Source organism: Typopeltis vanoorti, chromosome 10 (genome assembly GCF_054136105.1).
Source record: "Typopeltis vanoorti isolate ZY-2024b chromosome 10, IOZ_Tvanoo_1.0, whole genome shotgun sequence".
Taxonomy (NCBI): Eukaryota; Metazoa; Arthropoda; class Arachnida; order Uropygi; family Thelyphonidae; genus Typopeltis; species Typopeltis vanoorti.
The window spans coordinates 128,330,135-128,349,711 of NC_143558.1; positions in this window are offsets into that span (position 1 = coordinate 128,330,135).

Sequence of the window (19,577 nt, forward strand, 5' to 3'; positions counted from 1 at the left end):
TTGGGCCATTAATGGAAAAGTGAGTTCAATACAATCCCTATCGATAAATTATCAATTATCATAGAAAACGTGCTTGAAATATTAGACGTTTTTCATTTTTATTAGCTTGAGATTCCCTCGATGTTTTTATCACTGAATAAATTATGAAAACCACCTTGTTCTCGTTTATTCTTATGCAAGGAGCTTCATTTTCTGTGTTCAGCTATCCAAATAGGGAAGTCTTCATTACAAGACTCAATAGCTCCCTCCTCAAATCGCTTCTCTTTACCAGCTCCTCTGAGCAAGTCAAAAGAGAAACTCAAGTATTGGCTGAAAGCAACGCAGACTACATCCAGAACATCAAGTAACCTTCTTCATGTTTCAACGATTTTCTTAATTCTTCTTCCAAAATATCCTGCAGGGATCATCTTTTCTCTTGGTAACTCAGGACATAATTTTATAGCATTTTCATCTCCTACGGAACACTAAAGCACGCAGAAAATAAAAATCAGCCATCAACGAAATCAAATTAGACTCTGAAAATGTAGAAATCGAGTCTCGTCCCTTGAACAGGAAACTGGGAGAAAATTCTTATCTGTACTTCCAGCTTCCATTTACCTGGTTAACGCCAATTTTATAACATTTAGGAAGCTAACATCTTCGTATTGTTCTTCTTCTCCAACTCTTGCATAGATGACCAAGCGAAATCATTTCTTATCGTATTAAAGCGCACTCATCCTCAATGTCTTCTTTACCCAGAAAGACAACAAAACATTATTAAGAAACCTACATACCAGAGCGTTTTCAGATCCTCTTGGCATCCCTTCCATCCTTCATCACCACTTACAATCTTCAATCATTAACTGGAATCTGTTTCACGCTACGTAAGTAATCCTTTATTCAGTCTGTTCCAAAAAAGGAGCACGGGTGTGCCGCTAAACTATCGGTGTATCACTTTCACCGATAGTTTAACGGTACACCCGTGCTCCCACTATAGAAGGTCAGGTTATTAAACTCAACTTCTTCACTGCCTGCGGGCATTCAGTTAATTATTGACCTCCAGTAAGCATTCCGCGATCCAAGATCTATTGCACTTCTCAGTCTATGTCATTGCCTCTGGTCATGTGTCATGAAACGGTTTATAGAAACTTGTTTGGCATTTCCTGAACATTTAATGGAGGGAGCGTGACGTAGAAGACTGCGATCCTCTGTTTTATATCCCACTTTCTCTATTTGATGACTGCATGTCCTGGTGGATAGCATCCTCTATTCACACACTTTGCTATCAATATAGGATTTTTGTTTGTCAATGAGAGAAGCGACCGTCTCTTGTTGATCAATAACACAGAGTTTCTCATCTCTCATCTGCTCTCATTTTGAGCATTTCGTTTCTGTGCCTTACAGCAAGAAAATTGGATTTTACAGCTTTATTACGATGTGATCCCGTTAATTCTTGCAGCATCGCATACTTCAACGTCCAGAACATCTCACAGGACTCGTACGACAGGAGCTAATTCGCTGCTAAATCATACATGCGTTTATGGCAGCAATCTCTGATTTGATTGTGATTTAAAAGATATTACGGAGAGCTTTCTTGCTGGGACTAATTAGTATTAATCACCCAACTGCCGGAGCCAATGAGTGGATTAAGAAAATAAGCTAGCGTTCATGCACGTGTATCTTCTATCACGTGAAACGGTTATTGATGTTGGCGGATACGAAGGGGGGATGGCTGATGTCTTAAACCATTTAATCCCTTTTCCCGTTGTATCAATGTGAATAATTGGGGGTGTAATTGGGGGGGGGGGTCGCTTTCGACCGCACGACTAATGATCGATATAAGTGACTAAGACATGTAATCCCTACAACGCGATTTTCGTTTCACAACAATAGCGCCTTGTTACTATGATTACCATCTGAGTTTGTTACCATGGCAACCCTCCAACTCGCTCATCATTATCACTGTCATGTTATTATTGTAGCACAATTGGTGTAGTGAAATTTACACTGCTTGACTCACTCTCTGAAATATCAGCATCCATACTCCCGCCCCCCAATGCTATTATGCTACACATGCAGTGTCTACAGTTTTATCTCATATAACTACTAATAAGTTTTAAAAGAGGATACCGTGAGTAGACATATCGATACAAAATTAATAACGGAAAACTCACCTACAAAGATTATTTAATAGTATAATTTTCGCCTGTGTGTCACAGGCATCTTCAGTACATTTTAGCTCAAATTAAACAATAACTGACAATTCCAAAAAGCGCCACCTAAGTAGCTGGTGTGAGATAACTGAAGAGGTCAATAAATTTCCTAAAAAAAAAAAATAATAATAAAAAAATATATACAATAATAAGTTAGGAAAGATTAGCTGATTTGTAAAGTACTATCTCCCATAAAGGGGATAGACGGAAGCCGTCGGATCTGTTTAAGTTAGGAGAATGAAGTAGAGTTTCACATGTTTCTTTATAAAGGCGTTCATGAGGAACTGACTTTTGTGAAGAACTCTTGTCTTTCTTTAATGAACTCTGTGTCTAGTGAAGATGGCATGTTCTGCAAGTCCAGACTTTTCAGGTTTAAAGTATTCAATATAAGATTGGTGTTCTTCTAGCCGAATAGAGGCAGATCTTCCCGTTTGTCCGAAATAAGATAATCCACAAGAGCACGGAATTTGGTAGACACCTGGATGATTAAGATGTGGAAAGAACTGCAATATATAACTTCTTCCTTTCTATCTAATGGATATAACCTTAATCAAAATAGCTCTGAGTAGTTTTAATATGTGTTCAAACACAGAAGAAATAACGCGCATTCCTATCCCTTATGTACAAGGCATCAGTGAACGCATAGCAAAAGTTTTAAAACCACTGAATATTTTTGTTGCCTTTCGACCGTTCAGAAAAATCTCCACCTTTCTCACTTCTCCTGAGGACAAGCTTCCACATCTTAATCATCCAGGTGTCTACCTGATTCCGTGCTCTTGTGGATTATCTTATTTCGGACAAACGGGAAGATCTGCCTCTATTCGGTTAGAAGAACACCAATCTTATATTGAATACTTTAAACCCGAAAAGTCTGGACTTGCAGAAAATGCCATCTTCACTAGACATAGAGTTCATTGGAGAAAGACAAGAGTTCTTCACAAAAGTTGGTTCCTCATGGAACGCCTTTATAAAGAAACATGTGAAACGCTACTTCCTTCTCCTAACTTAAACAGATCCGACGGCTTACGTCTATCCACTTTATGGGAGATATTATTGTATAATTTTTTTTTTTTTTTTTTTGTTAGGAAATTTATTAACCTTTTTAGTTATCTTACACCAGCTACTTAGGTGGCGCTTTTTGGAATTGTCAGTTATTGTTTAATTTGAGCTTAAAATGTACTGAAGATGCCTGTGACACGCAGGCATCTTCAGTCGAAAATTATACTATTAAATAATCTTTGTACGTGAGTTTTCCGTTATTAATTTTGTATCTATAACTACTAATATTAAAACGCACTTGACTTTTTTTTGTATGTTCAGAGGCAGATTGCATCCCAGAATGCACAACGCGATATTCATGAGCTCTTATTCATGTTTGAAGTGAATTTATTTTTGATGTTTCTAGAATCGTGCTTCGAAGTAGACATAATGATTTCTCTCTCTCTCTCTCTCAGTAACGTTTGTTCGCTGGTCTCACATTAATCTTTCTTGCCTGACCATTTATCACTAACTCTCCGAAACATGAGTCGCACGAGACAAACGTCGTCACATCCCTGTGCCCAATCTAATCCGGCATGCTTTGGATAACGATATGATTAAGTGTTGGGAAACTTTCTTCTTTGCGTTTTTATTTCTTCGAAGTCGCACAAGCCAACTTTTTCGTATGAGACTTCTTAGTGATTGCTGTTAACTGTCAGGCCAGAGAGATTGATTAATGGATGCGGTCGAAGATTCGCCACAATGTTTGGAAAGAAACCCTTGAAAACAAACAAAAATATGTACGATAACGCAACAGTAAGAAGAAGAACTGCAACTTCGGTGACGGAATTAATTTTTTTTTTATCTCTGCTGCGTATACATAATCAGACCCTTTCGTTTGAGGCCTTATACAACTATAGAAAAAAGAAAAGCTCCAAGTAAGGAAAGGATTGGAATCAGCCGCAAAAACAGGTGCATTTGGTTGTAGTATGTGCCACAATTCATTATTACAACACGGGAATCTAAAAGCCATCTTTAGGCCCATTTCACGAAATCAGTAATAAATTCTCGGAGTTTTTAAATAATGTTCTGTTGTGTTTAGTGATTTGACCCTCTTTAACGTCGCCTTTCACTAAAACCAACTGCACCCATCAGCAACTGTACGCCGACTATTGAGGAAAACTGGATTCTGAGTGAATATGCCGTTAATCTCCAAGTTCGGAGTAATGTACTTCGAACATTCTAACATTAAAGGCTCGGTGAATATCCGCACACCTTGGAACTTTTGAAACGATTGATTGGAGAGGGGTGTGTAAAGAGAGTTCAAGTGGGCGTTCAAACTCATCGCTCGATGGGAATTGAAGAAGTGAAGTAGCTTTTTAAAGTTCCCTGTTTAGTGTCTTCTTTGAAGCAGCTGTTCTGGTTCGTTTGACTCATCCACTATGCTAATGTGTGAAAGCAATTATTGGTGGTTCAAAATTCCCGTATAACAGGACGAAACGAATTTCCAAGAATCATCATGGAATGTCTGGTGCATTCTGGACCAAATAATTGGATTATGCGTGTTTAAGAGGATCACGTTGGGGTGGGGGTGGAGGAGAAGACATACTTGATTTTTTTTTTTTTTTTTTGTATAAAACATAAGCTTCCAGGCCTTATTGGAGGATTGATTCTTTATTGTCAAAACACCTCTGTTTTATTTTATTTATTTTGTTGAAAGATATCGATTATGCGAAAGTTCATGTTCAAACTGTTGGATTGGTCCTTTGAACTTAACCTTGTGAATAATTGCATCTAAACTACGAGTTACGTGTATACGATAAAGGGTAATGATAAGGATACAATGCATCGAGCTTTGTATGCAGCAGACTACATTTTTAATGATCAATAAAACACACACACAGAGAGAGAGAGAGAGAAAGAAAGAAAGAAAGAAAGAACGCAATAAACCAGCTCAAGTTCTTTTGCAGTTAGCTTCTTAGTCATAACATTTTCTTCTTGTTCGCACTCCTTATCTCCTTCATATGCACGCTGTTCGTCTAGTTGAAGGAGATCATTCTCGCTTAAATTTCTGAATGGGAATCGAGCACGTTTCTCTCACCTTCATTATCCAGTTCATTAAATCGAAGTTCTTTTCCAATTGTGCTGATTTCTTCAATAATGTTAGATCTTGGATTTTGCGCCCGATAAACTAGCATAGGCTTGAGTTCAAAGTCTCCTTCTGCATTGCCTTCAAATAAAAGCTTAAGACGATCTTCAGATACTTTGTATCCTGGTTGAGATCTTTAGTCTTGGCTAGGAAAGTTTTTGTGAACATACGCATCCAAAAGAGACCAATTTCGTCGACGTTGAATATTTGCCGATCATCATAATCATCCTCATGAATTATCCTTTGGAATTCTTCAGGAAACTTGGCCACAGAATCTTTATCTGCACTAACAGACTCCCCAGTTATTCTTACGTTAAGCAGTCCAGGTCGATTTTTAAAACCGCCAAACCATCCTAAACTCACAGTGAAGCTTTCACGTCCTTCTTGAAATTTGGTCTCTTCCAATGAGGTAGAAATATTGAGAGCTTTTGCCTGAATATTCCTTGTACTAAGAAGTATTGCTTTTTGGTTATAATCCTCAATCCAGAGTGACAGAAGACGCTCCATCTCGATCATTAAATGGCTTCCATTTTGGGTAACTTGCATGCTTAAAGAAGCAGTAGCACCTTTTTCTTGTTCTTTGTATTATTTGCTCCTATCTAATATAGTCCAAACTGTAGACTCGCTGTATCTCACAAACATTATATTACCAGCGTCACTTTCATGTTTCTTAATGACGTCCAGCTTTTCCGCTCGCTGCTGATTGGCGACAAAAAATTTCGTGCAATGTAAAATTTCGCAGAACGAAAAAAATCGCGCTAACTGATTAATCACTCGCGTAAAGCGAGAAAGAGTATCATTTCACTCAATCGCGCCAAATGATTATCGTGCATATCGAATTCACGTTAAGCGAGGTTTTCCTATACTGCAATAGAGTAATTCTATGTTATTCTCAAGAATGGTTGATGAAAATCATGACTCGTTACAAGGGAACCTTTTTGTAAAACTGTTCCAAATTATAATTTGCAATAGTTAGTTTTTGTTATATTTAATATAACAATAAGTCCTCTATTATATTATAATAGAGATAGTAGATCTAGTTGCATTGAATTTATATAAATTAAATCATTTTACTTGTTTCATTTGACACCATTCATTATCTATAATGACTGATATTAATATAAAAAATAATAACATTATTTGGCAGTCCAGGACATATGCGGATGTAACCCGCCCTAAACAGACATCTCTAGAACAGCCACCATCACGCCCAAATTTGACAGCTATCATTACCGCGTCCCTGGCAAATGTGCTATTAGATTTCAGCAGATCTAATCCTTCACAAAGTTCTACTAACAGATTTCTAAAAGATACTCAAGTCATCATTTCAGCGCTCACTAATGAACGGTAAAAAATTAAAACCAGAAGCCCTAGAGATAATAGCCTGGAATGCAAACGGCTTAAGAAATAAGATCCTAGAACTTCAAAATTTTGCCCACAGACATCGGCCAGATGTTCTATTAATAAATGAAACGCATCTAAGACCAGCAGACAACCCCAAAATTTATGGATATCAGTCGTATAGAACTGACAGATCAACCCACAGAGGTGGAGGCACGGCAATTTTCATCAAGAATTTTATCTCTCATCACTCCATAAACATTCCTTCTACCTCCAATCTCGAGGTCACTGGCATCGAGATTCTCACGTGCTCAGTAGGCAAATTAAAAATTTTTGCAGCATACCATCCACCTCAAAAATCATTACTACCTTCTGATTTGAACGCCATATTTGATACTGGAGAGCCTACCATTGTGGCAGGTGATTTAAATGCCAAGCATTCTACCTGGAATAGCCACTCTACTAACAAAAATGGACAAATACTACAGAACTATGCTGATTTCAACAACCTTCACGTAATAGGCCCTGCTGATCCCACCCATCACAACACCTATGGCAGGGCTGATGTATTGGACATAGCCATACTGCAGCACATCAGACTCCAATACAATTTAATGACAATCAATGATTTATCATCATATCATAATCCAATACGGTTAAAATTAGGAAATCTTGAAAAATTATCCCCACCCCTCACTCATTTGTTCCTTGGGAAAGGCTCTCCAAGGTGCTTCCAAAATATATTGGTCCTGTTCCCATCATTAAATCAAAAGAGGAAATTGACATAGCTGTCAAAAATCTAACAGAACAGATTACAGCAGCCTGTGCAACAGTTACCACCCCTGCAACCACCCACAAATCCAACCACCTGCCTGCAGATACTATGAATCTGATTAGGGAAAAAATAGGGCTAGAAAAAGATACCATAACACTAGGGCGCCACAAGATAAACGGATCTTAAATAGGTTAAACTCTGCAGTGAGAGATGCACTCGCAGCTCATAGAACTCAACTCTGGGAAGAAAAACTGACCTCCATCTCCACTGACAGCCACTCTGTATGGAATCTTATCCGAAAGATCAAGAACAAAAATAAACCTCTTCCCCCTTTGCAAACAGATTCAGGTCTCATCCACACTGATGCTGATAAAGCTGAGGCAATAGCTAATCACCTTGAAAATCAATGCAAACCCGCATACGATCACCTTGACATTAGTCATATCTACAAGATACACCGTAATGTCAGATATTCGCTCAAGTCTGCTCCCACACATTCTACTCAAATTACACCCACCTCACCTGCTGAAATATATGCTCTTATTCAGAAATTCAAAAATAAAAAGGCTCCTGGACCAGACGGTATCTCCAACAAAGTTATAAAACTTCTACCTCGCAAAGCTATTGTTCATTTGGCAAACATAATCAACTCCATACTTCACCACAAGTATTTCCCTTCCTGCTGGAAATTGGCATACATTGTTCCAATTCATAAACCTGGAAAGGATCCCACTCTGCCACGGAATTACAGACCAATCAGTCTCATCTCTAATCTCTGAAAAATAGCTGAGAAGGTAATTCTTACTAGGCTTCAAGATTCTGTACTCCGGTTAAACATCCTGCCTGAGGAGCAGTTTGGTTTCAGACAGTTGCATAGTACCACACAACAAATACACAGATTGGTGGAACATATCATTACAGGTTTGAACTGGCGTCAATGCACTGGGGCTGTTTTCCTAGACTTAGCCGGTGCATTTGACAAGGTTTGGCATTATGGCTTGCTATACAAGCTTATATCATCCGGTGTTCCAATCGGAATCATTCAACTCATCAAGAGGTACCTCTGCGATAGGCGCATGCAAGTGAGATTAAGTGGAGTAGTGTCCTCACAGAAACACATCTTGGCTGGAGTTCCACAAGGGTCCTTACTAGCACCAATCCTATTCTCCTTATACCTGCATGATATACCACACAACCCATTATCTTCAATTAAAGCTCTTTACGCTTATGACACAGCGATATTGGCCAGATCATTAAAGCCTCACTTAGCCATCAAGAAACTGCAAGAAAACCTACTGCAAATAGAACAATATTTTGCCAAATGGCGACTCCAGGTGAATCCTCAGAAGAGCGTAGCCGTCTTATTCTCTAGAAGATCAGTGCTTCCCAAAGAAGATATTCTCCTCTTTAACACAAAAATTCAGTGGAAAACAGAGATCAAGTATCTCGGTGTAGTAATGGACAGTAAACTGACTTTCAACTCCCATATCAAGACTCTCTGTGCAAACACATCAAAAACCATAGCCCAGCTCTGCCAGCTAATAAACAGAAACAGTAAACTGAGCACCAGAATCAAACTTCTCATATACAAACTGATGGTTCGTCCAATACTCACCTATGCCTCACCGGCCTGGAGCCATACTTCAAACTCAAATATCATTAAATTACAACGCATTCAGAACAAGTGTCTTAGAATGATCCTGGGCGCTCCATGGTTCATCCGAACTGTCCAACTGCACCGCGACACGGAGGTCCCCTATATCTACACCTTCATGCAGACTATAGCAACCAAATTCTTTTCAAAGGCAACTGTGCATCCTAACAGACTGATCCAACTGGCCGCTGACTATGATGCAATGGACTATTCTAAGCACAAAAGACCTAAAGCCATCCTCAACCCCCTCACTGAGGATTAATCTCCTAGCCCACTCAGGGCGAGCAATATAGCTCATAAACTCTTTCTACTCACAGTCTCTATTAAGATAGCCGGGAATACGAAAAGCTTTTGCTTCACCCGTTAGTAGTTACTATTTTTATTTTATTTTAAAACTGTTATTTGAAATTGGATCTTTTTTTTTAATGTTGATTACTTTTTTTTCTAACTTTTATATTTTTTCGCCGCATTGTCGTAGATAAAGTACAAGTCTATTTTATAATTAATTTTCAATAATTGTTTAATCTAAAGAAAGATTTAAGCAAAATGTGTCTCTCGGCTGATCATCGTTAGGGTAGCATCTGATTGACAACGATCTGTTTGCATTAAAAGTTTAAATTCAAAGAATTCGAAGCACCAGATCAAAACTCTTCGCTGAATTCCATTCCTGTCATAATTTTTTTTTAAATTTAAATTTTATAATTTTTGTTTCCACTGTATCTATATTGGATGCGTAGCACTAAAAAGTATTTAATAATAATAATAATAATAAAAGTTTTGCATCCTTGTAAATTATGATAAGGTTAAAAATAAAACATCTTTATAAAATTATTCGAGTTTGAACGAAATCTTTTTTAGCCAGACTTCAGAAATAGCTGCAAACCTGTAGAAACAGAAGAAAGGACAAATCATATATATCTTTAACGATTGCGCGCGCGTGTGTGTGTGTGTGTGTGTGTTCTTGATTTGGAGTAGTACAGAGAATACTTTTTAACTATAGCGTACCTTTCCTTCAAATTAAATTTTCGTATTCAACCTCCTGCCAAGGCTGTAGACGTTTGTGATGGCTTTAGGTAGGAGATGAATTCCATCGCCCTACTTATTAGAGGGTTGGGATGGCTTCAAAGAATTACATGTTTAGTCTGTACAGCAGGATTTCTGGATTGTGTAAAAGTAAATAAAAATACAAAAATTGTAAAAATAAATAAAAATAGTGAAACAGTTCCTCTATCTTCTCCCCATGGTACTATAGGGTTACAACCTTTCCTGGTGAAAGTCAGAAAAAACGCATGCCATGCTGTAGATCACAATCCTCACTAGACCAGGAGGCAGAACGAAAAAAATTCTGAGTCAAAAAACCGAGGTAAGTACTTGATATCCAGTTGATTTCTCTGAATGCAAATTACTCGGACCACACTTGAAAACCTCTGTATTCATCATTCATTTAAAATCTCAAATTTAGTTCAATTATCCTAATGGAATGCAGTGCACCCTGAAAAATGTTGCAGGATATATAAATTTAAATGTACCTTATATGAACTGGGATATGTGTTTTTTATTATTGTAAATGAAAGCGAAAGTAAATTTAAGGAATTCTGCTAATGAGATTTGATTGGTCACTGTCAAGGAAACGGAGTTATTTTTTAGGTAGCGCGTGATTGGAGCGTGGAGTACTGTATACAAAGGGAGAAGCGAGTTGTTATGAGCTGAACTGGTCAGAACCGGATTTTGGTGGGGAAGAGGAGAATAGAGTTAATTCGAAAACGAAAGTAAGATAAGGAGAAGCCTTAGAGACAGCATAGAGAGAAGTAGTGAATGGTAGAAGTGGAGTTGATATATGCCGAAAATAGACTAGGAAAGGACAGGAAATTAATAGGCATTTTGAATTACTTTTATAGGAGTTCTGATACTACAATAAATTCAAAATGATTAGTGGAAGAATAGTGCAGAACCGAAGTTAATACATTGACGAAAATAAGGATTTAGTAGATAACTTAAACCAAGTGCATCAAGACTTGTGTATTTCTGTGTCTATAATTCAGCTATTTAACTTTAACTGTAGGTGAAAGTTTAATTCCTTGATGTAAATTTTTACTCCATTTTATTATTATTTCATTTAAGTAGATATTAAAAAGAGTTGCTGAGAGGGGACATCCCTGTCGGACCCCATGGTTTATCTCTCTTGTATATGATAGCTCATGATTTAATCTTATTTGTATTTGATTATTTTCATATATTCTTGTGACAGCTTTTAGGATATTATTTGGTATTTGTCTTTCTTTTAATATGTTAAATAATATGTTTCTTTTAACTTTGTCAAATGCTTTTTCAAAGTCAATAAATGCAATATGTGTTTCTAAATTATATTCTCTTCTTTTCTCTATTATTAATTTTAGGCAGAAGGCTGAGTCTATACATGATCGTCCTTTTCTAAATCCATTCTGTACTTCTAGAATAAAGTTTTCGGAATATTTCATTAGTTTGTTATTTAAGATTCTGCTGTATATTTTGTAACATGAATTTAGTGTACTGATACCTCTATAGTTTTTAGGGTCATCTCTATTACCTTTCTTAAAGATAGGAATCACAATTGCTTTTTCCCATTCTATTGGGGGGATACCAGTTGAGTAAATTTTATTTAAAAATAATAAGAGTCTTCCTTTGAATCTTGTTCCTGTGTATTTATATAGTTCTGAACCTAGCTTATCTTCTCCAGGTGATTTTCCGTTTCTTGTTTCTTTCAGCCTGATTTCTAATTCTTCTTGAGTTATTTCCTTTTCATTTTCGTTAATTGTTTGCCAGTTGTCTTTTTTAAAATATTTGTCTGTCCACAGTTCTGTGTAGTAATTTAGAAATTCTTCTAATTTCAATTCAGTGTTTAATTTTATGTTTTCTTTGGTATCTGCATTTAGGTGTTTCAAAATATTATATACATTGGGTCTTATTTTATATAAATCATGTTCTAAATTAGAAACAAATTTATTCCATGATTCTCTGTCTTTTTCTGACTTCTCTTTTAGCTATGGCTCTTATTCTTTTATATTCTATTTCATCTTCTAATCTTTTACTGCTTAACCATTTGTGATAGGCTTCTTTTTTCTTTTTGATTATTTCTTTGATTGTATCATCCCAGATCTTCAGTTTTTTCTTTTATTGAATTTTTTGGTCTTTCCTAAGCTTTCATTTGCTGCTGCATTTAGTATCGTTTTTATATTAAGCCATTCTATTTCTATTTCTTCATTTTGTTTTATTTTATCTAGATACTGGTTAATTCTTTGTTCATATAGCCATTGTACAATTGTGTCATTCAATAGTCTAGTTTTATAAACAAATGTTTCAATTTTTCTTTCTGTTCTTGTTACTTGTAGCCATTTAGGTGGTAATCTTAATTTTATTTTAACAAGGAAGTGGTCACTGCTTATTTCATATCCCCTGTGAACTCTAACATCTAGTGAAATTTTTGATGTCTTTTCAATTAATATTAAATAATCTAATATTGATTTCCATCCTCTTGCTGCTCAAGTAAATTTATGTAACTTAAACACTCTCCTCTTTGCAGACGACCAAATAATAATTACAGATTCTGAAGATAACTTACAGAAAGCTATTTTAGATCTAAATGAGCTAGCCAAAGATTATGGTATGATAATATCAACGGAAAAATCAAAAACTATGGCCTTTAAAGGACAAGATCCAGCAAGAACTAAAATAGTATTAGATAACAAGATCTTAGAACAGGTGAATTCATTTAACTACCTAGGATGTATGATCAGTTATGGAAATGAAAAAGATATAAACATAACAATTACAAAATATTTAAAAATAACAGGAGTAATTAACTATATTTAAACCAAACCTAGTTCAAAAACAAACCAGGCTAAAAGTATACAATACATTAGCCTTACCGGTCTTAATGTATGGAAGCGAAATCTGGACAATAAAACAAAAGGACAAACAAAGATTAACAACAGCAGAAATGAAGTTTATGAGAAAAACTGCAAAGTATACCCTACTTGATCACAAAAGAAACGAAGAAATTATGAAAGAATAAAACCAAGAACCAGTAATTGAAAAAATTAAAAAATATAAACATAGATGGATGGAACACGTTCAAAGAATGAAAACAGAAAGATTACCAAAACAAGCCTTAAAGTACAAGCCGTTAGGAAAAAGAAAACCAGGACGTCCTCTTAAACGATTCAACGATGACTTCTAAGGTCGGAACAGGCCATGCTAGGCCTAAATCCTTGATACGTATGATGATGATAATTCAGCTATTATAGGGGAGGATTTCTTTGAATTGTGTTGTCATAAAGTAAAAGTCAACCAGAATTTCAAATGTGCGAACTCGATGTGTAGAAGCAGTAATCCGGTAAGAATTGTCCTTCTATAACCTGTGAAGCTATAACAGTTAACTCCGTCGGATATATTTTGACCTTAGCTCTGATGTTATGTCAATTAATGGTTAGATGTACTGAAGTACATTCCCCTCGAAATAATAAGTGTTATGTTGATCTATTAAGTGTTAGCTGACTGAGAAAGAATAAAGTGTAGCCTGCCATAAGATTACTTATTGTAACATTTGGAAGGCTAAACTTTTAAGAACTGTTTTCAACTTGATTGACTGAGCATAAAGAACTGAAAAATGAATGTTTGATAGTTAATGGATAGTAATTATTCTGAATACTTTAAACTGAGCTAATATATTTATGATTTAATTCATCTAATTGGGTAGAGAGAATTATGTGAAAGAAGTACTGATGCTTTAAGAATTAAGAAATGTCAACATTATCCATAATCCTCAAACCTAAATAAGAAGTTACTAATATCTGAATACGTATTCTTGTAAATTTTAATTGGATAACTTTTTGCAGATAGTAATACTTGAATGTATATGTTGTACTATTCCACATTAAATGTTTTCTTTTGTTGAGTTAAATATGGTGTTTTACTGATTTTCCTTCATTGCACCGCTCATAAAATTAATCAGACGGAAGCCTCAATGGATAATAATAATAACCTCGGCCTGAAGATAAAGTGATAATATAAGTATAGTTGATGGTTGATTCCCCTATATTATTTAGACTAATCTGAATATAGGGTGGTGCAGTATAATACAAATTTCTTTTTATTCAAATGAGTATCAATCCACAACTAACGAAGAAAAACTCAATATTAAGAGGTAAGAATAAGTTAAACAAACCAACATAATTGGAGTAGTCAGTTAGGTGGGACGTTCCAACAGAAACATTTTAATTTTGGGTAAAAGTAAACAAGTTAAGTGCATTATAGTAATGATATGAGCCGCAATGAATGTAAAAACAGGTTAACTAGCATAGTTTCATTCATATTACGTTAATTTAACGAAGATTGCTTATCGTAGAGTATCCAAAGGAATTGCAGACCCCCAGTTGGTACCAGGTGGAAAATAATGACCACATGGTCAGTCTTCTGGAGGAAAGTTGCTGCTCGATGTTGACGAGAGAAATATGGAAAATACCTTGGAGAAGACACCTTTTATCTCCATTAAAATGCAAACGTATGTGAGGCGTTTAATGAAGTAGGATAATACTCTGAACCAGATGCCAATTTAATGAGTACACTCTGATCAAGTCCACTTTCGAAAATTTATCGAAAGCGCAGATTTCATCCTCTGCGTTTAATATAAAACATACGCAACAGAATCAGAACCTTTTCTACTTGAAAGTCTTTAGATGAAGATTGGTTTTTGTAAGGTTGCGAAGAGATTAAAGTTGTTTATTAACGTTTCATTAATGTTCCCCATTGGAGCTGAAAACATACCGGGATTGATTTTTCAAGAAGGCAATTTGTTCAATCATTTATCACACCTGAAACTTCACGCATACTGAAGGGTTCGTCACTTATATTTTACTGCTTATGAAAGTCAAGTAAAACCAGAAAAAAGCCAAATGCATAATGTTTTAAATAATCATAATAGTGTTAGTTACATTCTTAATAGTTTCTTAGTCATGTTTTGAGGAGCCTTCATAACTAAGATGTTGGAAAGGCTCAAGTTCGAACCCAGTATTCCCCCTGATTTAATAGACATGCTGACCTCATTGTCTATAATTGCTTCGACCATGAATTCAAACAACTCAACCTTTCCAGAAGTAGCACTCTCGCGCACACACAGACACACACACACACACACACACACACACACACACACACACACACACACACACACACACACACACACACACACACACACACACACACACACACACACACACACACACACACACACACACACACACAAAAGATGCGTATGTAATAGCTCTGGTAGTCTTGGTGAGTTGAGGTTGTTCGTGGCCTGTTAGATATTTGTACAAATCTGTTATCATTTCAATATTGCCTTAAATAAAGGCTTGCTGCAGCATCAGTACAGTAAGTAAAAATATTAAAAATATATAAAAATTAAAAACTAGCCCTACAGTGCTCATCTATTTAGGTTTCCAATCTTTCGTGGGTAAGAGTCACATTGAAAGAGAGCGAGAGAGATAGAAAGAGAGAGAGAGAAGCAATGTTTTTGGTATGCAAATACAGTACATTTGTGTTTTTCCAGAATAAGCTTTGGTTATCAGGCATCCTGTTGCCTTTTGATAAGAAAATTAAACTAAATATTTCTTTCCACATTGGAGTTACAACTTATGCTCGTGTAACAGACAAGCCCAGGCACAATGTCAGACATTTTTTTTTATTATTTTATTACTTGAATCTCACAATCGAAAAGTTGTAAACCTATCATATCTTTACTACCGTAGGTGGGCTAAAGCCCAGCTTTACAGACTCCTTTTTTTATTGTAGTATTAAAGTGACCTCACGTCAGCAAAAATGGCAATTGGGGTAGTTTATCCTACCCAATGTCAGACCTTATTATGGCTGCTGTCTTTGTAGATTAGATCTCCTGGGAAAACTGATTTTGCATGCAGTGGGTGTGATAAATAATGATAATAATAAGATTTCGGTATGTGCTTCAAATCTTGGAAGTATAACGTCAACAAAAAATAAAGCAATAGACCCTAATGATGTAAAAATTCTGGAAGTCATAATTTCTTAGCAGTTGCACTGATAACTGGAGCGACACATCTGGAGGAGGAGTTATTATTGGGAGGATGTTGGCAATCTTAGAAAAGTCACCTCGTCGACTTTTTTCGGCGCCATGGAAGTTAAAACTGGATATTTTTTATACTACACGTGAATATATAGTTTTCCCCTTCACACATACACACACACATAGTAATCCTATAGACCATCATCCAAGTCGCACAAAGAGATGCATTTCCTTGATTTAATTTCTTCTTTGGGCTGATCTTTACAAATCTTTTTACTGCAGAATGTTTCCCAGTCTACTAATCGATTGCAAGCACGCGTTCCTAATGGACCTACTTGTGGATGGGGGAAGACGTTGCGATAAACAGTGTTAGTCATAAGTTCATCCACCAGGAAGAAAAGCTCCTTAATTATAAAGGTCTTTTATACGACTGTAAGTAAACTCCGCGTCGTCAAAGCCTTTCATTCGTAGGAGGTCATGTGGAATGCTGTACATAAGACAGTGCATCCCCGATCTCAGCAGTGCGATGAGACAGAATGAGGTCAACGATACGGTTGCCCTTTGTCGCAAATCCTGATCATGGTGTTGCAGCATTCTTCCCCGTCTAAGCTTCCTTAGTAACCTTTGCTTCCATCGCACCGTAAAACGAGCTTCCTTATTCTATTCCCTGTAGAATACGATCACAAATCCGGTTCATTACGATCACTGATTCGGACTGCGTTTGAAAGCCTCCCTCCTCGTATTAGTAGCTGATTACAGTAACGTGTAAGGGTCGTTGCATCTCACGAGGTTTGTTCCCTTCCCAAATGTTAGCTCAGCCTGAGCATTTAAGAGCGGTGTTCTACTCCGCCTTCCGTGTTCGCCCAGCTCTGCCTTCTCCCATCCTTCTACGTAATATTCCGGGCCATAAATATTGCTTTCCGGTTCTCTTTGGAAGCATCGCATCGAAACGAATGGTTCTCACTTCCTTTGGCCGCGTATGCGCGCGCGCGCTGGTGTTAAATCCCTCCGACTCGAACACGAAAGCAGCTTGTCGGATTGTTTTCGGTTTATCGAAGCCGAAGGTTCGCTGGGATTTACGTGAGGGAAAAGCACATGCAGTCCGACCGAAAGTGTGTGTGTGTGTGTGCGTGCGTGTGTGTTTGGCGTGGTGCGGACATCGGCAGGCAAGGCAAAGCGAACGAAGTTGTTTTAATGGAAGTCTCGCAGAAAAGCACCGGACTGGGAAAACCCATTGATCCGAGAAGAAAGGAAAGGGCTTACGGAGAGAAGGTTGGCTTTATCAGGCCAAAGTGGGAACACCTGCTTCACGTGTGCACCTATTAGCGTGATAGATGTGCGTCGGGACACTCAACACGACTTTTGCAGATGTCTTCTCGCGAGCCTCGTGCTCCGTACAAACTCGGCTATAAATTCGCGAGTGGAATCACCTATCGAACCGTTCGCCAAGTCAACGTAGCTGAAAAACACATTGGTAAAGGTCATTTGGCCCAGTGGAGAGCGTTTGGCTGAAACGGTTGGGGGGAGAGGGGCAAGGAGGGCTTTAGATAAGTAAAGTGTAAAATTATGAGACGATGTGTGGTTAAAAAAATACCCTCCAAAAATACCATCCTTTGATCAAATCATTATTCAGTGTTATTAAATACCTGCATATTGAAAAAAGAAACACAATCATCGCGTAAAACACAATCAATCCATAAAGTTGAATAATTAAAGTAGTTCATTATGCTCATGCAGTTTTCTTCAACTGTTTGTGCAGCTTTATGCAGCTGGAAGTAGTTTTTGTTGATCTTCCCCATCAAGGATTTCTGCGCATGCTCAGTTTGTTGTGTCTGCCTTACCGCAACATTTTAAATCGAAGAATTATCGCCGAACTGTGTAATCCAAATATTGAATATTAAATATCGAACTTTAGATTATCTAAAAGAAAAAAGAAAAATCGTGTGCCGTAAAAGTGATTATTTTACTTCAACCTTTTCTTCTACTTGACTTTAACTTTAATGCAGTTTTAACGTTTATTTTGAAAGCAGTAAATGATGGGTTTCGTACGCCCAAGAAGGTCATAAATCATTCTTGTGCTCTGTGGCGATAGGAGTCGATAAAGAATTTAATAGCTACCAAATAATATAATAATGTGTATCCCATACGCCCGAGACTACATCACATGGAAGTAACCGGGCCTGCTGTTTTTACGGAAAAACAAATACTGACTTTCCTGAACAGGTCAAGCGAGATATTGCTCTTAATCCAAGAAATAAAAAAAAAAAAAAAAAGAAAGAAAAATCTCGCATCTCATTGCTTTTCTTATTCACAATCCCCAACGTCTTATAAGAACTCATAATATGTTCATTACATTATTATTCATTTGAATTTAATCTTCATTTATGATAGCACGTATTATTTAAATGATGACGAACTTATTTACCTTTTTTTTTTCTTTGGTTGAATTTAGATTCTATAGGAAGAGGCGATTTGCTTAGTGTAATTTTTATGCTGTCCCTAAGTGAATAAACCTTTAAAACTACCACAAATAAAAATATATATTACTTAGATCGCCACTTATTGTTTTTATTTCCATGTACTTTTCTTCATGAGTTTTCTTAGAAGTCGAAATAGTATTACGAAATACAACGCACCCCTCTAGTCGTATGACATTCGTACAAATAGCTTGAAGATCAATTAAAAATTTAAATCGACTTTTGCTGTAAAGAGCTTGAATTAGATTGACGTATTTAGCGACTACTTCGGTAGAGCGTCTAAAAGAGCAATAAAAATACTTTCTTAAAGTCGATATTTAAAGAGGATTTTTTTGTTTATGTCCGTTACACTTTTTTAAAAATAATTTGATTTCTTCTCTGCCGGCAATCAATTCTAGAAAAGATTTCTTAAATCCTACTTGCTCATTCAAGCATCGTTGCTGCTTCACTAGAGTAGGCAATTATTAGGAGGCTGGTTTGAAAAGTTCTCGGCCTCGACCACAGACGGCAAAACTATCGGCACGATTTTTTTTTCCTAAGTTTTTACATCTGTCATAAGCATCCATGTGAAGTCATTCTATCAAGTTGTTTGTTTTAAACAGCTGTCCGAAGCAAAATTGTTGTTTGTATCCCTTGAAATGGATAAAATTGAGTATCGTGCGGTTATAAAATTCTTTGTGAAAGAAGGTTTAACGCCAAAAGAAATTCATTCGAAGTTCATAAAAGTTTATGGGCGCGAGTCAAAGTGCATGAAATTGCTGAGACTATAGGCATTTCATTTCAAAGGAATTTCAAAATAACGTGTAGGATATATTCTGCATGAAGAATTGCAAATGAAAAAACTTTGCGCAAGATGGCTGCCGCGCTTGCTCACAGCAGATCAAAAACGCACTCGCATGAAAACCTCTAAACAGTGCTTGGAGCGTTTTAACATGA